At 35.4% G+C, this 24,997-nt stretch overlaps 1 pseudogene; it reads right to left on the bottom strand.

Moving 5' to 3' along the window:
* Positions 1-24,997, bottom strand: part of LOC113248166 (GTP-binding nuclear protein Ran-like) — a 29,538-nt pseudogene continuing 4,541 nt past the window's right edge.

The raw sequence follows: 24,997 nt of genomic DNA on the forward strand, positions 1-24,997 counted from the left end.
TTATAGGTCATCATCCTCATCTGGGAGAGCATTTGTCTGAGCAACGTCTAGATTGTGTTCATACTGTGTTGCCACAGCTGGGTCCAGACAACCTCTGGTAGGGCAAGAGCAGTCATGGCAACAAACTCCAAGTTAGGTTCTCCAAATAGTTTTCTAGCAAGAGAGAGGAAGGGCTTTTCAAAGTTGTAGTTACTTTTGGCAGAAATGTCCTAGTACTGAAGGTTCTTCTTTTGGTGGAAGACAAGAGATTTGGCCTTAACTTTCCTGTCCTTACTGTCTACTTTGTTGCCACACAGCACAGTGGTGATGTTTTCACATACTCAGATCTCTAGGTCAGTTGTACACATTCTTGTAAGTTACCCTTGCTGTTACATCAAACCCTATAATGGCACACTGGGCTTGGATGTGGTACCATCTCTCAGCCTACCCAATTCCTCCTGACCAGCCATATCCCATACATTGAACTTAGTAGGTCCTCTGTTGGAATAGAACACGAGGGAATGGACCTCAACACCCAACAGCTACATACTTCTCAAATTCACCAGTCAGATGATGTTTCACAAATGTAGTTTTTCCAGTACCACCATCACCAGCCAGTATAAGTTTGAACTGGACTTGGGGTTATCCTTGGGCAGCAATTGTGATATTGCTTCCAGAAGCATTTCCTGCTCATCTGAGCCAACATTGATTATTTCTTTGAATATTTTTTCTATAATTAATTGCCACCGTCCTCTGACCTCCCAGTGTAATTTGAGTTTTTGAAGTTTCTTATAACAATGGAAAGTTCACAAGGGCCACTAATTAGGTGTGAAAAATGATTCAAATACAAACCACTGTCTCAAGTTGTAAAATTACTTTCTTTGTAACTATAAGATGCTGAATATTTATAATAATTTTTTGAGGAAATATATAAATGTGATTATATAGCAAATATTTTCTGTGATTGAAAGTTATAAAACATTTTTCTCAAAGAGGGACTGATAATTTACCTACAGATTTGGGCCATTAGAGGGCCTGCATTCTAGCCTAATTCTATGCTTTATGACTTTGGAGAAAATCACCTGGGTTGTTGGCTAACAGCATCAATTACAAAATAAGGGGGCCAAATTAAAGCACTTCTGAAGATATTTCTGTCTTTAAAATGCTATAAGCTCCGCCATATTGCTTATATTAGTTTCACTTTAAATACCATGCTTTCCTAAATAAATGGAATATTGCCTTTATATTTTTATGAATGCTTATATATCCATAGAGCAAAATCTGTCCTTGATTTTACTTTTGCAGAGGTAGTTACATTCCTAGGCAGATAGAACTGAGTAAGGGAATCAAAACATGACAAAGTGGTTTAATTTACGTAATCTCAACTTTGTCTCCTAAGCAGAACAGAGTGAAGATAATGCTGACCAACTCACTATGCATAATGCATTGTGTAACTCTATGGCTTATGCTGACACATTTATAATATTCATCTGAGAGAGAAAAAATTTACGCAATGTGTTGATGCCTTGATAAGTATATTCTCAAACATTTTAAGTACTTAATTATAAGTTAAACACTGAAATCATGGTACAGAGAGCAGACTTACTCTGGGACCAATGCAAACTTGAATCATTATTAAACAAACTGGAGAGGTTTGAAAGTGGATTACCAAGAGATTTCTTAAGAACTAATTTTTATACTGGATTAGTGGAAGTTCTTATGGTTTATTAATTTGTATCCCCTTTAGAAATCTTTTTATTTATCTTTTTTCTTACATATGCTTGAAAAAAATCCTTATGAGTATTTGAGTTAAAAGAAAAATAAAAGGACTTTTAACATTTTTCTTGTTGCCTGATTCAGTAGAAATTGCAGATAAGGAAAATGCTATTAAAATTGTTTTAAGTGTGTCTTTATTCCTGTACAAACGGAATGAGTATTAAAATTCACACATGCACATACACGCATATTGTTAAAGGATTTAGATAAAAATAGATAATATAGGAACAAAGTTTCCTTTAAAAACATTGTCTGATAATATAAACATTACTAATTTATACTTATTTGTTTAACAAAGGAGTTGAAGCTGCCTGAAATATGGGTCCCATGAAAATGGTTTAAACAGTTGGGAAATTAGGTAAAGGAAAAATAAGGTTAGGAAGACAACAAAAGCAGTGATTGAAAGAACACAGGTAGAAATGCATATCATAGGTCTTACATAGTTATCAGAGGTAGGCCACACATTTAGCCCTATTTTACTTAAAGCAAGATAAAAGTATAAATTATGTTGTTAGCAAGACAAATTTAACCTACTGTTAATGAGAAGACAGGTATTTCTGCAACTGAAACTTGAAATACATTTCTTTTATGAAATCTTCTGGACAATGCGTAAATTAAAAAAAGATGCTTTGTGATGTGATAGACAATATACTCAACTGAAGCCTTATCATAACTACAGTAATGTGTTTTGGTTTTTGTTTTTGCTTTAGCTTTTTCTGAGGGAGAGAGGGAGTGTGAGTGGGGGGAGGAGAGGCAGAGGGAGAGGAAGAGAGAGAATCTTAAGATTAATCTTAAGAATCACTAAGCATGGAACCCAACACGGGGCTTGATCCCACAACTCTGAGATCATGACCTGAGCCAAAATCAAGAGTAAGATACTTAACTGACTGAGCCACCCAGGAGCCCCAATACAATAATGCACTTAATACCACTTTTTAAGGTAATATTCTTTTGGATTCATTGATGATAAGACACTGTGGTGAAGTCCAGTAAGAGTGATTTTATGTTAAGCTGAAATAGGGCATCCTGTTTGTATTGATATCAAGCTATTAAACACTGTATATTAACCTATTATGAGATTTTTTTGGACAAGAAATTGTATTTTTGTAGGCAATAAGTCAAACAGCATTCTGCTTCCTTAGTTGTGGTATATGCAGTTTGATTTGTGCCACTGAGTAAGCTGGATGCTATCTTGTATACGATTAATTTCATAAAACACAAAACTTGCTAAACTTCTGTTATGTAGTTGGTTATAAAGATGGAAACTTCTGGATGCTTTTCTCAAGAGCTTAAGTTCTAGTATTGTATAGAAAGCTCTCTGAAGTAGAAGGACTTGAGTGCTAGTATGGGCTCATTGGCCATTTTATCTCCCTTATCCATCACTAACCCTCTTTTGGAAGCAGATGAATGAGATGGTGCATAAAACAATCCAGAGGAAACTTCATTCTTTAGAGCTGTCCTCCTAAGAGCTGCATTGGAAGCTTTAGTAACTGTGATTTAAATTACACACACACACACACACACACACACACACTCACACACACACTCTCACACACAATCTAATAATAATCTCTTTGGAAGATTTCAATAAAAATGGAGACATGAAGTTTCTTCTGTAGTATAAATTAATCCAAGTATACCATAAAAGAAATATAGTGTTTCTTATAACTTCACAGAAGTTAAAAGCAGAAATGTCAGCAGAAGTGATGACATATGATAACTGGTCTGTGAGTTTGTCTCACTGAAAATGTAAGTGCTTAGAAGAAGTTGAAAAGAAGTGGGCTGACAGTGTTTGCAGCCACTATCATTTGCAGGATTTTGAGGTTTGGACTGTTTCTGTTATTTTTTATTTACATTTTTTTTCCTATTCTATACATTTTTTAGTTTTCTATCATGAACATGTATTAATTCTGCAATCGGAAAAATTAATTATGCCTGTTACTTCAAATTGATCATTTGGACAATATTCACAACAACCAGATTTAGTGAGGTCACTATTAGGTCCTTGGATCTTTTAGCTAAAATGATATAGAACTAGAATATACCTTTTTACTTCAAATCAAACCTATGATTTTCTAAGTTGAAAGTAATGAAGTAAAAGAAATAATTCCATTACCCGTTCAGTGAGAGATAAATGCAGTCCAAGCCATAATATTTGTTAATGAATCTATTTCTGATTCACTTACACTGATCAGGGAGGAAGAATCCATAATGTTTGGTGAGGAATGTTAAATTCATGAGAAGTAGAACTTTTATTAGGCCCAGGAAAATGGGTTAGAATTGAGAATCATTCCCAAGATCTGCCTTACCTTTGGGAGCAGAAGCCCATTTTTTTTTTTTTACAACTGATTTGTTTTTATTTATTTTTTTAAAGATTTTATTTATTTATTTGACAGAGATAGAGACAGCCAGCGAGAGAGGGAACACAAGCAGGGGGAGTGGGAGAGGAAGAAGCAGGCTCATAGTGGAGGAGCCTGACGTGGGGCTCGATCCCATAACGCCGGGATCACGCCCTGAGCCGAAGGCAGACGCTTAACCGCTGTGCCACTCAGGTGCCCCCAGAAGCCCATTTTTGATCTAAGCATCAAGTCCCTATTTCTGTTTTGGCACAGTCTAGATTTCACTTGAAATAATCAGGGACAATACTTAGTGACTTCATTAGTTCTGATGGTGGTGTTTTAAGATGGTGCTCAAACTCTGTTTCTGTTATTTCATCACCAGAGGGATGAGACATAATAAATAAATGTCATTAGCTAAATATGGTGCTTCTATATAATTCTTTAATATGATTCAATTGATCATTAAATATGAAATTTTCATTTTAATTTTGTGCAATTAAAACCTAGTTAAGTTAAGCAGTTCATGTGAAGGTAAAATTTTGTTTTTAAAATATTTGTTTATTTTTCTGTGTCTACCTAATTGTCATCTCTGAAATATATTATATTTTTATATTTATTTGAGAGAGAGAAAGGGAGAGTACAAGCAGGGGGAGTGGCAGACAGAGGGAGAGGGAGAAGCAGAGAGCTCGATGAGGGGCCCGATTCCAGGATCATGACCTGAGCTGAAGGCAGATGCTTTAACCAACTGGGTCATCCAGGTGCCCCTATTATTTTTTTTTAATATATATTTGTTTTATTTTGGCGGGGAGAGAGAGGGAGGGCGGGGGAGGGGCAGTGGGAGAAATCTCAAGCAGACTCCCTGCTGAGTGCAGAGTCCAATGCAGGTTTCGATTCTGGGACCCTGAGATCTTGACCTGAGCTGAAATCAAGAGCCAGCCATTTATCCAACTGAGCCACCCAGGCACCCCTGAAATCTATTTTTAAGGCATGAAGCAGCAGGTGTGTTTTCTTCAGAAAGCTCATTATCTAATTGGCCAAACTGTTTATTTATAATTGATTACTATTTTGACGGGGAGAAGTCACTGGGCCAAAAATGAAACATAAAACCCTTCAGTGATTTTAATTAGAAAGTTAGATTGCGAGGGTTAAGCATCCAGCTCTTGATTTTGGCTCAAGTCACGATCTCAGGGTCCTGAGATTAGACCCTTCATCTGGCTCTGTGCTCAGTGGGGAGTCTGCTTGAGAATTTTGTCTCTCTCTCTGCCCCTCACCCCCTAAAATGAATAAATAAATATTAAAACAAAACAAACAAACAAACAAACAAAACAAAGAAATTTGGATTTTCCAGAAGTCATCTTTGGGGTTTACTTGAAGGGCTCTACTTGAATAGGCAGTGAGAATCAGGAGGCTTCTTACCATACTAGGCCTCTCTTGGCCAAAGATTCTGTTTAGACCTTTAGTGACATCTATTAGAACCCTGGTGCCTCTAACTTGCAAGGAATATGAGAATTTTTTTTTGTTTTTTTGTTAAAATAATGTGAACAAAAGAAAAGAAAAAGTAAAAATACTCTCCATATTTGTAATTAAAATTTCCGTGCCATAGGTAAGGCATATTTCACAGTTATATAGCTGTAGTTTATTACTTCCTACTGGCCAAGTTAGATAGAGTTTATTAATTCCCAGATCTTAGATTTGATGTTTGAGATTTGATGCAGGATTGATGCAAAAAAATGGTTTGTCAAATCTCTGTTCTATGTAGTGTGATATAGCTAAGAGAAAGATCTTCATACTGTCAAGTATGTTTTTTAAAGCCTTGCTTCAATACAAATGCTACCAGATGGACCTTACTTCTGCCTGTACTTTTTATTCATCAATAATGTAAACTTGGGAGATTTATGTATACCTTAGGCAGGTATTTAATATAAACAAGTATGAAATGTAGATGCAAATGAATTCTATCTGGAAATTATGGGGCAAACTGACCTCTCTGGACATCTTTTTTATATAAAAGCAATGGATTTGGAAAACAAGAAATCCCTAATGCTCATCAGGATTCCCACTATGGAGACCATTTTTGGCTTATGTTAATTGCCCTATCTTTTTTTGTCTCCATGCTTAATGATTTATGGAGAAGTTTTACTTTTAAGTGATTGCTTTTAATATCTAAGAAATAGTTCTGTAAAATTTTTTTATATTGAATTGATTGCAGTCAATTCTGAACTATACTACTACCACTTCTCTTGTCTTTATGTGCTCTACCTCTTTAAAAAACATTTTGTTTTCTTCAGGATCACAGATATTTAGTAAATTGACATGCATTGAATTTTTAGTGTTCAGGTTACTGCTGTATAGGGAATTATAATAAAACTAAGAAGAGACTTTGTTCTGTCTTTAAAAACTCATTATCTGATGGGAATGATGGGGCAAAAACAATTAGGAAACATAAACCATTCATGAGGATAATGGACAGAACCTTATATGAGACTCAGGAGGCTAGATTCTCAAATTTCCCACTAATTAGAGCTGTATAATGAAATAAGTCACTAAACTTTCTAAATCTCAGTTTCCTCCTCTGAAAGGTGGAAGAAAAAAAATTATTTCAGTGGTTCGTTTTGTCTCTGCAAATTTTATGATTTTATTGTAATTATTATTTGTTCATGTTTTCTGAGTTGAACTGTCCTCATGAATACCTATGGTTACAGAATAAGGTTCTTAAAATTATAGGAGGAAGAAACACTTAAAACGTGAAATATTTTAAATTATTTTTCTCAATATTCTGAAAAACACAATACATGTTCATGTAGAAAACTTAGATTCATTCAAAAGGCAGCAAAACCCAGAGAATCATTGTTAGACTATGGGTTTAACTATGTGATAAATAAATATTGCTTTAGACTTTGGTATTTTGCTTTCTTAGTTCATCTAAAATATTTTAGTTAAAAATTTATCCTAATATTTGACTTGAGGCTTTGAGAAAATTCTGCAGATTTCAAAATTCAATTCATCCTAGGAAGCAATACCAAACATGCTGTAAAAATAATTCACTGTGAGCAGACACCTTAAATAAGCACAATAATTCCATCAGGAGAGAGCAATATAGGGTGTTATTAACCATTTACATGAACTTATAAACAAGACAGAAGTAAAATACTAGAGGACAAAGCTAAGGTAATATTCTTAGAATTAGCAACAGTGTTCTTAGAAAAAAATGAACTTCTTTACCCTGGGCCAGGGACTAGTTTCCTGCATACTTTTAAAGAAAGTAATATAGTTATAACCTAGATTATGCCATATATGCACCAAAAGAAGTCCTTGAAAAAACTCTGACGAAAGAATAAAAGACTCTAGGAGAATTTTAAAGTTGTTAATAAGCCAAGTTAGCAGAATTTCTTGATCGATTTCTGATGTATTAGTTTCCGACCACATTTACCAAAAATATTTATCTTGCTCAGACCAAAGAATACTTCTAAGTAGCTATTATTATTAATCGTGAGCAAACACTGTGGAATAAGAAAATGCGAGTGACAATATAACCTTTGCTCATATGCCATTGGTTCCAGACTGAGTTGTCATGGGAGCTATGTTAAGGGGTAATGCTGGTTATATTGCATTATGGAGAAATTTTTCAAGGGAGACCATTGCTGTGTGGGGCAAGGACAAGATTCCGTGGAGATGGTTGTCAGTAAATCTGAATGAATTGTGTATTACCTTCTGGATATGGGAAGTCAATGGAGGAGCATCTGTTTTTCTCTGCTTTACCCAATAGTTCTTAATACTTGAAAGGGAGGCCTACATAGAGTAAGGAAACTAAATGCTCTTTGCCCCAAATGCGTGAGGGCACCTATGGGAAGGGAATTTGCGAGAAACCTGATTAGGAGTCCTATCAGTAATTTCTAGAGTTAACAACAGTATTCTTAATGTCCCCATATATTATTTTAACCATATCTAATTTTACATGCCTTTATTAATATTTATAATTGTGCATTCTCCTTCTTGATAGTACCTGCTGAAGTTTTAGCTATTATATAGGTATTCTACGTCCCCTCCAAAAAAGATAGCTATTTGATTTTTACATTTATGTTTCTTCTTCCATTCTACTGACTTATTTATGTTACTTCTTTTTTTCCTATTTCCTTTTGGGTTGTTATATTTCTAACTTTTTTCTTTTTTTTTATTTAAAAACATAATCTCACTTATTTCTTCTTTAACAAATATATTCAATACCACAAGATTCTATTCTGAAACTTTAGGTAGTTTTTCATACATAGTTTATTCAGTTCTACATTCTTTGTAATTTTATTTTGATGTCCTCATTATCGCCCGTGTGATTTAGTAATATATTGTTGATTTCTAGACACAAGATTTGGGCATCAGTGGAGCTTTCTTTTAGTCTTCATTTTCTAAATGTATTGCATTGTAATCAGGGAGTGAGGCCAGTATAATTTAGCAACTTTGGATTTGTTGAGATTTCTTCTGTAGTCCAATAAATGGTTAATACTGTTAGTATGCTACCCGTTTTAAGAGAAAACGTTAGAAAAAAACAAGCACATGATTTCATATAATAAAAATCAAGCTTGTTAATTATGCTGTTCAAAACATATGACATTTTTTCTACTGATATTTTGGGTTGTAAGTTATTCATTTAATCAGTTTGTCACCACATGTTTTTTGAGCATCTATGATGTTCTTCTGGGCACTGTTCTGTATTGCTTTCCTCCTTCCTTGAGAACATTTGCTTGTTCTCTTTCTTGCCTTCTTGCTCCCTGCTTTCTTTCTTCACAGTGGATTCTCTGGTCTCACATAGTAAATTCTTTTTCACATGCCCACCTTCTTGGGCCTTCTGATCCGTTTAGCAATCCTCTACCAAAGCATTTGGGGCATCACCACCTAATTTGCTGGGGAATATCTTTGTGTCTGAGTTTGAAAGAGCCATCCTGAAAGCATACTAAGATTGGTTTCATGTGACCTTAGTGGAACATGATATTCTGGGTCTTGGGAGAGAGTTCACATATCAACAAACTCCCACTGAGTATTTATTCTTTACCTCTGTTCTAACCTTCAAGATAAGCTCCCTTATGTGTTCCCCCAGGCCCTGCTGAAATTTACAAGTCAGTTCCTATAGCCTTTTTTTTTTTTTTTTAAACATATCAGGACTCCATTCTGTTCAGCTATGCTAACTGAGCCAAGCCAAGCCTTGTCTCTAACTCTTGATCTAGACCGGGAAATGTATTAAGGAGGATGAGTATCATTTCATGAGAGATTTGTCCAAGGCATGTCATTTTGTCATCTATTTGCAACAGCAGAAACAGTACTAAAGAACAGGGAGCAGGTTGGTTCTGCTAGCCTGGAGTTTTCAGGGGAATCTGAAGATTTAATTGTCTTAGGCACATGCACCCAAATATCACCAGATCTCAGATTCTACCACCATTCCTATCAGGCCCTGGATTCTGTATAGGAGAGCTTCTGGGCTGTGTGTTCAGAGCCTCTTCAGTCTGTCTCTTCTGTAGCACTACCGCCTTGAAATGAAATGCTGTATCTGTTTTCAGCAAAACTGCCCTGTTATTATAGAAGGCAAGAGTTCTTTAGATATTACCCTTAGGGCTTTTTGGCTTTCAACACTGTGCCCTGAATCTGTAATTGGCTCACTTGAGTCTGTTGTTCTCTTCTACAGTGCTTCTGAAGCCACTCCCTGAACTCCACAATCTTTGTAATTACTTCTCCTCCTTTTAAGTCAGTTCATCTCCATCCCCCTGTACCTCACCCCAACCCACTACCAGAGAAAGTCTTGGTAATTGGGATGTTAGATTACATGAGAGGTTATCATCACCCCAGTTCTGTTAACAACTGTCTCATTTTGGGTTCCTCTCAAAGCAGACCCCAAGACAGGGAGTTTGTTTGGGAAGTGCTGAGAAGTTTGTTTGGGAAGTGATCCCAGGGAGCCCAGGCAGTGTATGAGCTAACTCACACAGGGAAAGAGAAGAATTCATTAAAGGATGTATTAAGGAGTAGTTTACCATTGTGAGCAACAGGAGCTCAGTCCTACTGGTAAACCTGTGAGGAACCTCAGAATCATCCCACAGGGGAATAAAAAGTCAGGCATATTAATCTGTAAAATCCAGTCCCACATTTTTGAAGGTCATCCCTGGAAATGTGAAATCCTCTGCATTTTGGGACTTCCCTGATGGTAGTCTGGGTAAGCTCCAGTGGTGCTGGAGAAAAACGGTGGGGGCAGAGGAGAAAGATCCAGGCACTAGATAAGGGAAAGAGTCCATCCGATGTGAGAACTGTCCACATCAGCAAGAAAACTTAGCGGTGGTCCAAAGTAGAGGAAGTGGGAATATCAACAGCATCTGCTATAATGTGTCATTTATTTTTTAATACACTTCTAGTACATGGCTGGATTTCTGTTTACACTTTCAAAATAAGTGAATTATGTCCGTACGTATTTACTGTTTTCCTTTCTTGCCCTTTATTGGATTTACTTTTTGTTTTCCGCATGGGTTAGAAGTTATGCATTCTTTCTCTCTAGATGTTCTGAAGTTAAATATTTTCCATCTAGTTTTTTGTTGCTTGTACTAAAATGGTTAACATACTTAATTAACATTTTTCCTCAACAAATTAGAATTAACCAATGTTTATATTCATCCTCTTCTGCAAATATGAGAAAACAGCTTTGCATGTTTTGATCCCATGTTTATCACCTGAAACTTTATTTATAGACTGATATTAAAAATTGACAATCAAAACTTGTTCTTATATTTTATTATTTGATGTGCATTTTACGCTGTCTCTTGAATTCATTTTTTCACTTGATAGGTTATGTCCAATAGTGGTTTTTCAGAAGAGATCTGTGAATGATGTTTTATTTTGCTCTATCCCTTGAATGTCATTTTGGCTAAGTATAAAATTCTGGGAGGGAGCATATTTTTCTTCATGCATGTGCGTATGTGTGCATATATTTGTATGTATTTGTGTGTTAGCTCTTAGAATGAACTGTCAGTCCAGGCACTTTTGTCTGTCATCAGATGCAGGAAATTTTTTTATGATTATTTTTTTATTATTGACTTTTATTCATTCTCCCTATTTTCTCCTTTGGACTTTCTCTTGGATATCTTTAGGGACTTTCAGGTATGTTCTTCGTAATTCTTAACTCTCCTTTGTTCTTTCCATCTCTTCTGTTGTTTTTCATTCTCAGAGAATACTTTGGCTTTGTTCCTCTCTTTGGCTTTGGTCCTGCTGCTGTTTATTCTATTAATAGATGGTTGTCTTTTCTTTAATTTCAGTGATTACTTTCTTAATACTATGATTTCTAATTGATTGACATTTTTAAATTCATTTTTTTCACATCTATCTCAGAAAAATAATTATGCTAATGTAGCTTTTTGTTTCTACTTCTATGTTAAATCTTTGCCCCACAAGTACCAGTTCTGCTTCTTGAATTGTTTTCCCCCAATGGTCCTGAATTTCTGTAAATATTTTCAGATTTTTGATTTGGGGCTCTAGTTGTATTTAAGATTTCTTATTAGATTTTCACCCCGTATCTTTGTCACTGTTGTTTGTGGAGATAAATGAGGCGGACTTTTAGTAGCATGGTGTGCTCCATTCCTTTTTTCTTTTCTTTTCTTTTCTTTTCTTTTCTTTTCTTTTCTTTTCTTTTCTCTTCTCTTCTCTTCTCTTCTCTTCTCTTCTCTTCTTTTTTAAGATTTTGTTTAATAAGAGAGAGAGCACACATGAACAAGGAGAGAGTCAGAGGGAGAGGGGCAGGCAGACTCCCCGCTGAGCTGGGATCCCAATGATGTGGGGCTCAATCCCAGGACACTGAGATCATGAAGGCAGCAGCTTAACCAATTGAGCCACCCATGCATCCCAGTGCTCTCTTTCTTAAATGAGAATGAAAGGTGTGCAGCAGTTTTGTGTAACCTTGCCTCTGTTACCCACCTCCTACCTCCCCAGCTGTTGTCTTAAGGCATACAGTCAACTTACTTGACAAAGCCTGAGGAGTGAGGGATGAGATAAAAGACAATCATCTGTATACTCTTGTTGTTGTACCTCCACAGTCCCTGGAAGTTACTTCTGGGTTACTTTCCTTTCCCTAGCAAATATCTCTCAAGAACACAACATGGTGGTATAGATAATACCTTTTATATGAGTCCCACTGCATTGGTGCCCCTAGGAAGTTTTATCCAATCTTATTTTCTTTTTTCTTTAATCCCTCTTTTTGATTGCCAGATTTAGCAAATATACTATAAAGATTAAATTGTTAAGTATACTAAATATTAAATACTAACGGTAATTCTTTTGTGTAGGTATGTCCTAAATATTCCAAGGAACTTGCTTATACCAAACAGGCATTTGTTTTTTATCTGAAATTCATATTTAACTGGACATCCTGTCTCTTATCAGGCAACTCTGCACATGTTTTTTGTTTAACTGAACATAATTTTTCTCACTTTCAGGATATTTATGCATCTATTTAGCTTTACTTTTTTCCCTGTCATTTGTAGGCATTTGGAGTATGTTTGTGGCAGTGTGTGTGTGTGTGTGTGTGTGTGTGAGAGAGAGAGAGAGAGAGAGAGAGAGAGAGAGAGAGAGAGATTTCTCAAATCTTTAAATTTTTAGTGTTTAGGTATTTAACTTTACATGAAATTAATTTGTATGATATGAGACAGGGATTTTTTAGTGTTTAGGTATTTAACTTTACATGAAATTAATTTGTATGATATGAGACAGGGATTTACTTTAATTTTGTTTCCAAAGGGATAGCTAATTATTCTTTTTTAAATCTTTTTTTTAATTAGCTTTTTATTTTACTACCAGTGTAGTTAATATACAATGTTACCTTAGTTTCAAGTGTACAACGTAGTGATTCAGCAATTCTATACCATATTTGGTGGCATGTGTATACATCACGGTAAGTTTATTCTTAATCCTTTTCACCTATTTCACCCATTCCCCCACCTACCTCCCTCTGGTAATCATCAATTTCTTTGCTACAGTTAGGAGTCCTTTAATTTGTTTTTTTTTTCATTTTTTTCTTTGTCTGGTTTTTTAAATTCCATGTATGAGTGAAATCATACGGTATTTATCTGTCTCTGGCTGATGTACTTCACTTAGCATTAGACTCTCCATATCCATCCATGTTGTTGCAAATGGCAAGATTTCATTCTTTTTATGGCTGAGTAATATTCCAGTGTGTGTGTGTGTGTGTGTGTGTGTGTGTGTGTGTGTGTGTGATATTTATACATACACACCACTTCTTTTCACTTCTTCTTAATCCATTTATCTATCAGTGGACAATAGGGCTGCTTCTATAATTTGGCTATTATAAATAATGCTGCAGTAAAAATAGGGGTGTATATATCTTTCTGAATTTGTGTTTTTATTTTCTTTGGGTAAGTACCCAGTAGTTTAATGACTGGGTCAAATAGTAATTCTATTTTTAATTTTTTGAGAAACCTCCATATTATTTTCCACAGTGGCTACACCAATTTGTATTCCCACCAGTGGTACATGAGGGTTCCTTTTTCTCCACATTCTCACCCACACTTGCTCATTGTGTTTTTGATTTTAGCCATTCTGACAGGTGTGAGGTGATATCTCATTGAGGCTTTGATTTGTATTTCTCTGATGATGAGTGATGCTGAACATCTTTTCATGTGTCTGTTGGCCATCTGGATATCTTCTTTGGATAAATGTCTGTTCATGTCTTCTGCCCACTTTTAATTGGGTTATTTGTGGGGTTTTTTTTGTTTTTTTTTTTTTGCTGTTGAGTTGTATAAGTTCTTGATGTACTGTGGATACTAACCCCTTATCTGTTATGTCATTTGTAAACATTTTCTCCTATTCGGTAGTTTGTCCTAAAATTTTGTTGATTGTTTCCTTTGCTGTGTGGAAGCTTTTTATTTTGATGTAGTCCCAATAGTTTAGTTTTTCTTTTGTTTCCCTTGTCTCAGGAGATACATCTAGAAAATGTTGCTAAGGCCAATGTCAGAGAAATTACTACCTGTGATCTCTTGTAGGATTTTCATGCTTTCAGGTCTTACATTTAGGTCTTTAATCCATTTTAAGTTTATTTTTGAGTGCGGTATAAGCAAGTGGTCCAGTTTCATTCCTTTGGATGTTTTTGCTGTCCAGTTCTCCCAACACCATTTGTTGAAGAGACTGTCTTTTTCCATTGGATATTCTTTCCAGCTTCATTGAAGATTAATTGGCCATATACTTGTGGGTTCATTTCTGGGTTTTCTGCCCTGTTCTCTTAATCTATGTGTCTATTTTTTTTTTTGCCAGTGCCATACTGTTTTGATGACTATAGCTTCCAGCTTTGCTTTTCTTTTTCAAGGTTGCTTTGGCTATTCAGAGTCTTTTGTGGTTCCATACAAATTGTAGGAGTATTTCTTCCAGTTCTGTGAGAAATGCTTTTGGCATTTTGGTAGAGATTGCTTTAAATCTATAGATTGCTTTGGGTAGTATGGACATTTTAACAATATTGGGTCTTCCAATTCATCAGCATCAAATACGTTTCCATTTGTTTGTGTTCTCAATCTCGTTCATCCGCGTTTTATCATTTTCAGAGTACAGGTCTTTCACGTATCTCCCTGATTACGTTTATTCCTAGGTATTTTATTATTTTTTGTGTAATAGTGAATGGGATTGTTTTCTTAAGTTTTCTTTCTGCTTCATTATTAGTGCATAGAAATGCAAAGGATTTCTGTATATTGATTTTTGTATCTTGCAACCTTACTGAATTCATTTATCAGTTCTGGAGTTTTTTTGGTGGAGTCTTTAGTGATTTCTATGTATAGTATCATGTCATCTGCAAATAGTGAAAGTTTTCCTTCTTCCTTACAATTTAGATGCCTTTTATTATACCTGTGGATAGGACTATGTAGAATAAAATTGTGAACATCCTTGTCTTATTCCTGATCGTAGGGGAAAAGCTCTTAGTTTTTCACCCTTGAGTATGATGTATCCGTTGTTTGTCATATATGACCTTTATTATGTTGAGGTATGTTCCCTCTAACCCAAATGTTTTTGAGGGTTTTTACCATGAATGGATGTTGTACTTCACAAATGCTTTTTCTCCATTTATTGAAATGATTGTATGATTTTTATCCTTTCTTTTGTTGATGGTCTGTATCATATTGATTGATTTGCAAATATCAAAACAGCCTTGCATCCCAGGAATAAATCCCACTTGTTTATGTTGAGTGATTTTTTTTATGTATAGTTGGATTGGTTTGCTAATGTTATGTTGAGGATTTTTGCATCAGTGTTCATCAGAGATATTGGGTTGTGGTTCTCTTTTTTTGGTAGTGTCTTTATCTGGTTTTGATATCAGTGTAATCCTGGCCTCATAGAAGGAATTTGGAAGTGTTCCTTTCTCTTCTATTTTTTTAGAATAGTTTGAGAAGAATAGGTATTAACTCCTCTTTAAACATTTGATAGATTTCACCTGTGAAGCTCTCTGGTCCTGGACCTTTGTTTGTTGGGAGGTTTTGTTTTGTTTTGTTTTGTTTTGTTTTTTTAAGATTATTGATTTGTCAGAGAGGGAGAGTGAAAGAGAACAAGCACAAGCAGGAGGAGTGAAAGGCAGAGGGAGAAGCAGGCTCCCTGCTGAGCAAAGAGCTCGAGGCAGGACTCCATGCCAGGACCCTGGGATCATGACCCTAGCCGAAGGCATATGCCCACCTGACTGATCCAGCCCAACTTGGGAGTTTTTTGATATCTGATTCAATTTCATTGGTGGTAATCAGTCTGTTCAAATTTTCTATTTCTTGCTGATTCCGTTTTGGGAGGTTAGATGTTTGTAGGGAATTTATCCATTTCTTCTCAGTTGTCCAGTCTGTTGGCATATATTTTTTTATAATACTCTTATAACCTTTTGTATTTCTGTGGTGTCGTTTGCTGTTTCTTCTCTTCCTTTCCTGATTTTGTTCATTTGAGTCCTTTTTTTTTTCTTTTGACAATCTGACTAAAGGTTTACCAATTTTGTTGATCTTTTCAAAGAACCATCTGCTAGTTTCATTGATCTGTTCTATTGTGTTTTTCGATTCTATTTCCTTTATTTCTGCTCTTATTGTTACCTTCTGTCTACTGGTTTTGGGTTTTGTCTGTTTTTTTTTCTAGCTTATGTAGATGTAAGGCTTAATTGTTTATTTGCGATTTTTCCTGCTTCTTGAGGTAGGCCTTTATTGCTATAAACTTCCCTCATAGAACAGCTTTAGCTGCCTCCCAGAGATGTTAGACCATTGTTTTTTTCATTACCATTTGTCTCTGTGTATTTTCTTTTAAATTTCCTCTTTGATTTTTTGGTTGACCCATTCATTCTTTAGTAGCATGTTATTTAACCTCCATGTATTTGTGTTCTTTCCAGACTTTTTCTTGAGATTAGTTTCTAGTTTCTTAATGTTGTGGTCAGAAAACATGCATGGAATGACTTCAATCTTTTTGAATTTTTTGAGACTTATTTTGTGGCCTAATATGGTATCTATTCTGGAGAATATTTGATGTGCACTCAAAATGAATGTGTACTCTGCTGTTTTAGGATGGAATGTTCTAAATATACCTGTTAGGTCCATCTGGTCCAATGTATCATTCAAAGCCAGTGTTTCATTGTTGATTTTCTGTTTGGATGATCTATCCATTGATGTAATTGGGGTATTAAAGTCTCCTACTATGATTATATTACTATCAATTACTTTCTTTATGTTTGTTATTAGCTGCTTTATATAGTTGGATACTCTTATGTTGGGTAGCATACATATTTATAATTGTTATATCTTTTTGTTGGATTTTTCCCTGGCTGATTATATAATGTCCTTCCTTGTCTCTTGTTACCGTCTTTGTTTTAAAGTCTATTTTGTCTGATGTAAATATTGCTACCACAACTTTCTTTTCTCTTGCATTTGCATGATAAATGCTTTTCCATTCCTTCATTTTCAATCTGCGTGTGTTTTTAGGTCTGAAATAAATGAGTCTCTTGTAGGAAGCATATAGGTGGGTCTTGCTTTTCTATCCATTCTGTTACCCTACATCTTTTGATTGGAACACTTATTCCACTTATATAATTGGTAGCTATGTCCTTATTTTCATTTTCTTACTTGTTTTATGGATGTTTTTGTACTTCTCTGTTCCTGTCTTCTCTTGCTCTCTTCTGTCATGGTTTGCTGGCTTTCTTTAGTGATATACTTGGATTCCATTCTCTTTATTTTTTGCATATCTGTTACTGGTTTTTGATTTGTAGTTACTATTCGGTTTATGTATAATATATTATGCATATAGCAGTCTATGTGAAGTTGATAGTGCTTAAGTTTGAGCCCATTCTTTACTCCTCTCCCTGCCACGTTTTAGGTATATGGTGTCATAGTATACATCCTTTTATGTTGTGAATCCCTTGACTGATTTTTATTGATGTACCTAATTTTACAGCTTTTGTGCTTTCTACTTATTCCTGCTTATGGTTTTTTTTTTTCCCCGCTCAAAAAGTCCCATTTAACATTTCTTGTAGGGCTGGTTTAGTGGTCATGAATTCTTTGAACTTCCTTTTGTCTGGGAAACTTTTTATCTCTCCTTCCATTCTGAATGGTGGCCTGCTAGCTAAAGCATTCTTAGCTGGAGGTTTTTTTCCCCTAGTGCTTTGAATATATCATGCCATTCCCTTCTGGCCTGCAAAAGGCCAGTTTCTGCTTAAAATTAGCTGCTGGCCTTATGGGGTTTCCCTTATATGTAGCTATTTTCTCTTTTCTTGTTGCTTTTAAAATTCTCTTTGTCACTAATTTTTGCCGTTTTAATTACTATGTGGCTTGGTGTGGATCTCCTTGGGTTTCTTTTGTTGGGGACTCTCTGTGCCTTTTGGATCTGGATATCTGTTTCCTTCCCCATATTCAGGAATTTCTTCAAATAAATTTTCTGCCCCCTTCTTTTCTCTTCTCCTTTTGGTATCCTTATAATGCAAATGTTATTATGCTTGATGGTATCAAGTTCCCTAAGTCTATTCTCATTTTGTATTGTGTTTTTTACTCTTACCTGTTTAGCTTGATTGCTTTCCATTACTCTGTTCTCCAGGTTGCTGATCTGTTCTTCTGCTTTCTCTAGTGTACTATTTATTCCATCTAGTGTATTTTTAATTTCAGTTAATGAGTCTTCATCTCTGATTGGTCCTTTTTTATGTTTTCTTTCTCTTTGTTGAGAGTCTCACTGAGGTCTTCCAATCTTTTCTCAAGTCCAGAGAGTATCTTTATGGATAAAGAGTATCTTTATATTTAAAGAATTTCTTTACATTCTTAATCAGCTGTATTACTTAGTTTTGTTCCATTTAGCTCTCTTGCTATGATTTTGTCCTGTTCTTTCATTTGGGACATATTCCTCTGTTTCCTCATTTTGTCAAACTTTCTGTGTCTGTCCCTGCCCCTCTAGCACAGGCTGTGAGATTTGTAAATAAATCTTCCTGTGTACATCAGGCATTTTTCAAACTGCTACTTCTATGCTCTTATTTCATTGGGGCTGGGTATTGTGCTATCTCTTTAAGGGAGACACCCTCCTGGCTGTCCCAGAGCTAAGCCCACTGATTTTTAAAGTTCCAGGTGTTAAACCCTGGTGATTGTAAGAACTCTGGTTTTCAAAGCCTAATGTTATGGGGATTTATCTTTCCTTGTGGGTTCCACATGCCTGGGTTGCTTGGTGTGAGTCTATTTCTCATCCCTCTCCACACCCACAGCTTCTCTCCCTCCTGTGGATCGTCCCATGGGTCCATTTAACTCTGGACCATATCTCTGCCCTTTGTTGTTGTTGCCTCTTCTCTATATTTAGCTATGGAGAATCAGTTCTGCCAGTCTTTGGGTCATTTTCTGGGTTATTTACACTGTTGTGGCTGTTATCTAATTGTATCCGTGGGACAAGGTGAGCTTAGGATCTTCCTGCTCCTCCATCTTTCCCACAAGTTTGGGATAGCTAATTATTCTAAACCACCGGTTGAAAAATCTTTCATGTCCTCTTTGATTTGCATTTTTTTCAGTTAAAAATATTGATGTTATCTTTGAGATTCCTCTTTTCCTTACCCCTTCATCCAGTTAATCACAAAGCCCCGTAGAATTTAAACATTGACTTGAAAAGGTAATGTTTTTTTCACAGTGCCTCCCCTTTCTGCTCCCAAAAGAGCTTTCTTTACTTCCATGAATGAGTTATGATCAAGGGCAAGTACAGACAGATTGAGCTCGATTGTTTAGGAAATAGAACTTTCAAAAGGGATAGAGTTTAATGTGCACTGGGCATAGTCTTTCATCTCTGTCTTCCATCTAAGCAGCAAGAGTAGTAAATTGATTCTGTATCTTATTTTTGGGGGGGCCAAGCTGAACTCCTGTTCTCTTATGTGTCATGGAATGGGCACTAGGGCAAATGCATTCTGTCTTGCTCAGCATTCTGTTCTTTGGCACTCTGGATATTGCTTTCACGTTGCACATTTGTATATTCTTAATTTCAGGGTTGTAATTAGTGCTCAGGAGTCCACTTAGGTTAGGGTAGTGCTTCAAGTGTCCTCTTGTATGAGCACTGTGATGGATTGCCTGTGTCTTCCTTTAGAAATCAAGGAGTTATTACTCCATTTCCTGGGAGTATTGCCGGCAGACCCTCAGCTATTAGCCCCCTTGGGTCATTGATTCAGCTTTGCTCAATATCATGCCTGCTTCCCGGGATGGCCCATTTGCAGTGGATAATCAGTGTAGGGTTATAATGACTTGGCTCTCTCCACTCAACTCAGGACAGCTCTGAGAGGTTGCCACATCTTTAAAATTCTCCATATGGTTAGTTGTCTTAACCTGAGAATGAATCACAGTCAAGTTCTTCATCTGCCCAATCCTCCTTCTTTCCTTCTCTTTCTCTTTCCTTCCTTTTTTTGTTGCTTCCCCTAGTCTTATTCCTGAGGGGATACCCTAACAAATCTCTTCAATGTGATCTCTGTCTCAGAGGCTGCTTCTTAGGGATCCCAACCTGCAACACTATGGTAGAGTATTGCTTTGGGGACATTAAGCCAGAAACACTAATTATAATAAAGTGAATACATTGCTGTACTGATTATTTACCTGGGCATGTACCTCCCTTGGGTACCTCTATGGAAGTATTGATATAGAGTAGAATTAGTATATAATTGGCCCTGAGCCCACATGCTGTCTTCTAAAGTTATAGTTCTGGCTTTCTATTATTTATTTTTAATATTTTTAAAATTACAAAACTAATTTTGGTATATTATGGAAACACCACTTAGAAAATGGACCAAATAGTAAAATGAAGTGAAAATATGTTGCCACAACTTATAGATGACCACTGTTAACACTTGTAGTTATATTCTTCTAGATCTTATCTATATATCTACATAAATATATGTGTACTGTTTATTAAAAAGGTCACATTTATATCTGCTTTTTTCACAGCCTACCCTTTTCAGATAATGATCTCCACTGTTAACATGTTAAGTTTTTTTTAAAATACCCAGTCTATATTCACATTTCCCCAGTTGTGAATATATCCTTTGGTATTGGTTTGATCAAATCAGGGCCATAACTTATATCTGGCTGTTTTATCTCTAAATATTTTTAAATCAAATTTGTTAAGATTCTCCCTCTCCTCATCCAATTACAGTTCTAATTTATCTGTCTCAAAACAGTGCATAACACATAGTTATTGTTGAACTGATATTAAGTAATGGTACCTTTAGTGTAATTATTAACTCCGTCAACCCTCAGTACTATCTCATAAATAGCTCTATAGTCCCCCCCATTGTGTAATCTCAGTATCAATGTTTGCCTAAGTAGCTTCAAAAGTGAAAATCTTATCTAGTAGTTTCCTTTTCCAAACATTTCGCCACTTTGTAGCCAGAGTGATTTTATTAGCACAGCTGTGATGATGACATTTGCCTGGCTTAATCTCTTCAGTGGATTATAATGTAATCTTTACAATCCAAGTTCTGTATGATATTGTATAGGACTACTAATGATCTAATCCTTCCACATTTCTAGCATCTCTTCACTCTGTTCTCAAAACTTTTCAAGTTCCATAGGTATTGCTATACTCTCTCTCGCTTTTGGGACTTTACAGATGCTTCCTTTCTTTCTTGCTCATCTTTGCCTAAATTATATCCGTAGTCTCAGCTAGGATGTTAGTACCACTGTCCTTACTAGGCTCGTTTCGGTGTGTCTGTAGTGCTCTGCATTGAGTCTTCTTTCTTTGTCATCTCCTTCTTCTTTACATCATAATTGATTATACTTGCTCATTAATCTCTTGTCTCTAACTACTTTTTAAAGGGTAGTGGAAATATATCTATCTTACCCTTCATTGTTTTCCCAGTGTCTATGATGGTTCCAAGGCACAGCGTATGCTCACTAAATACTTGTTATATAAGTGGATGAATACGTTAGTTTTATTTGTTTTTCTATTGCCCTTTTAGTTTCCATTTCAATTATTTCTGCTCCAATCTTTGGGCTTGATTTATTCTTGTTTTTATATTTTCTTGAGGTATAAGATAAGTTGCATATTTGAGATCTTTCTTTTGAACTTGAATACTAGAAAATATTTGCAAACCATATATTTGATGAGGGGTTAATATCAAAAATATAAGGAATTGAAACAATCCAAGAGCAAAAACAAAACAAAACAAAACAAAACAAAAAACTGCCCCTCATACAAGGGGCAGCAGTCCTGAGTATCTAAATAGATATTTTCCTGTCTGAATACACATGATAAATAGGTACATGGAAAGGTATTCAACATCACTAATCATCAGGGAAATGTAAATCAAAACCATGATGAGAAACCACCTCATATCTGTTAGAGTGCCTATTATCAAAAGTGAAACAAACCAAAGACAGATACTATATGTTATCCCTTTTATGTGGAATATTTTTTAAAAAGCCGATCTTACAGAAACAGAGAGTAGAATGGTGGTTGCCAGAGGCTGAGTGGTAGGAGTTAATGGGGAGGTATAGGCAAGATGAATGAGTTCTGACGATCTAATGTATAGCTTGAGGATTGTAGTTAATATCATATTGTATACTTGATATTTGCTAAGAGTATATTTTAAGCATTCTTAACCACCACCCTCAATAACTATGTGAGGTGATAGATATGTTAATTAACTTGATCTTGGTAATCATTTTACAGTGTATATGTATATTAAATCATCACCTTTTATGTTTTAAATATATAGAATTTTGTTAGTTATTCCTCATTAAAGCTGGAAAAAATTAAACAGATATTGCTAGGAGAGCCCCTCATTTGTTTTAACTTTTAAATTAATTTTCACTGTTATGATTACATTTTTAAACTTTTAGCTTTAATATTTTTGGCACATAATACACATAGTCTATTATTTCTCTCCACTATTTAGCTCTGTGACCCAGCATAACTTGTTCAGTCTAAACTTTTCAATAATTATGAACATAATAATAATAATAATACTTTAAAATTTTTATAAGATTTTATATTTTTGTCAATCTTAGTACCAAGCCATAAAATTGAATTTTAATATTCTTGGTAATTGTTTGAATCTGTATTCGGATAACAAGAGAAATAGGAAATATTTTAACTCTCCTAAGTTCATTTCATGTAGAATTTTATAGAAAGTTCTTTGACACAATCATGGAGTGGAATTTTCAGTTCTCTGTGTGCACGTCTTTATACTTTATTGAGGAAAATCTGAAAAGTCTCCTTTTTAGAAAGAAAGGAAGAGAAAAAGCAGGAAGAATATGCATTTGTAAATTCAAATTTTGTGTCTTAAAGGGGCTTCACTACCTTGTTAATTTTTATTCAAATACCTGAGAAGATTCTGATAAGACATCATCCACATGCAATGATGATTTTACTCCATGTATTTTTAAAGAATCTACATATATATAGTGGTGGTCTAGAGGCTATGTACCAGTGTCTCCCTCCTTCTGTAGGGTAATTACCACTGTCAGATGAAGTGATCAGATTTTTCCAATTTTAAACAGTTATCTTCAGGGAGACAGAAACCTGAAGATAACTGCATTTGTGCTTTTGCTTTGAAATGTATATATTAATAAGCAAAGAATCTCTGAATTACAGAAAAAAAATGGATTTAACCAAATATTTTGAGTGCTGCTCTAGAGAGCCTTGTCACTTTGATGAGGTCTGGTTTTCCTTTTTCTCTGCAAAATGATAATGTAGTTAGTATAATTATTCTCATCCTCAGCTTTCTTAAGGAAATTTAATTCTGCTTTGTACACTATACCTGCTGATATTTGATTTTTATGTCAGAATTAACAAACAAATCTCTACCTTTCCCAAAATATTAGAATTGAATGACTAAATTAATTGAAAGAGAAATGAAGTTAAGATTGTCATTAACCTAGAAAGAGAAAGAATTGATCATTAAAAAATTATAAGAGACCATTCTTGGAAGGAAGATTAAAAGCCAGCCACCCATCTCCTGGTTTATTCCTTTATCTCAATCCTATGAAATGGTTGCCCAGTCTCTGTTCTTCCATGGCAGAGAACTCTCCGTTCATTGTGTAATAATTCATCAAATTGTTATAGCCTAGAGTTTTATAAGCTTTTCCACCTTGAGCTGAAACCCTTCTGTATGTGGTTCTTAAACACTTGCCAAATTTCTGACCCATGGACTCTGCTGATAATCTGCTCTGGCCCTTTAAGATATTATGGCATAATGAAAGAGGCAGATAAATATGTGCCAATTATGTCTATCTTATGTGAAAAATGAGAGAGATAGTGCTATGTGGGATTTCTCTTCATTAGAGACCTCTTCTTCACTCTTTTACACACTAGTGGATGACATAATTTTTCTGCCTACACATTGGCCAAATGTTTTCATTTTTCTTTCTTTCTTTCTTTCTTTCTTTCTTTCTTTCTTTCTTTCTTTCTTTCTTTCTTTCTTTCCCTTTCTTTCCCTTTCTTTCTTTCTCTTTCTTTCTTTCTTTCTTTCTTTCTTTCTTTCTTTCTTTCTTTCTTTCTTTCTTTCAAGATTTTATGTATTTGAGAGAGAGAGCAAGAGTGCATGAGCAGGGGTGGGGCAAGGGAGAAGTAGAAGCAGACTCCACTGAACAGGGAGCCTGGGCTCGATCCTAGGACCCTGAATTCATGACTTGAGCCAAAGGCAGACGCTTAACTGACAGAGCCACCTAGGCAGCCTGGACAAGTGTTTTTCAATAGGCTTTTACGACTGCACTTGTGGCTTGAGATTTACCTTTCAATTTTGAGATTTTAGGGAATCAATAAATAGCATCTATCTCCCCTACTGAATTCAGAACCAGATGAGAGTCAGCCAACTGGCCATCAGTATGTCAGCTTTATTGCTAACAAAGCTGACTTCTAGGGTTGAGAGAATACATAGTTTTAAGTACGTAGCCAACAGCCTTGTTGTCAGTTTAGATCTTATTACAGACCCCCTAAAGTAAAAGTTTGGGTTTAGGATTATTGCATCATGGCAGTCCAGCAGACAGGATGGGAAGCAAAGACAGCAGATTTCTAAATGCTTAAAGACTAAGAAATGTGGTTAGTCCACAGTTGAGAAATGTAGACAGATTGTCAGAAGGAAGAGTGAGAAAAAGGTTGGGCAAGAGCTTAGATAAGTTATTCTATGGAAATATAAATGGTGAAATTCTTGCTCTTCCCCAATGTCAAAGGGGTTTGTATTGGACATCTTATTTTAATAGGAATTTCATTATTCTTGTGGATGTGTGTCAACAGTTCTTTTATTTAAAACTTTAAAAGTTACTTATGATCACTTGTGAAAAGGAAACTTTTTATCCACTAATGCTGTAATAAGAGTATGTGATGAGTACAAGATAAATGTGTCAAGAAGATTCAACCACTGTCTGTTGATTGTCATCTGGGTGCCAGACACCATGCATATTGCTTTCACATTTAATTTAACT

Source organism: Ursus arctos, unplaced genomic scaffold, assembly GCF_023065955.2.
Source record: "Ursus arctos isolate Adak ecotype North America unplaced genomic scaffold, UrsArc2.0 scaffold_1, whole genome shotgun sequence".
NCBI classification, from domain to species: domain Eukaryota; kingdom Metazoa; phylum Chordata; class Mammalia; order Carnivora; family Ursidae; genus Ursus; species Ursus arctos.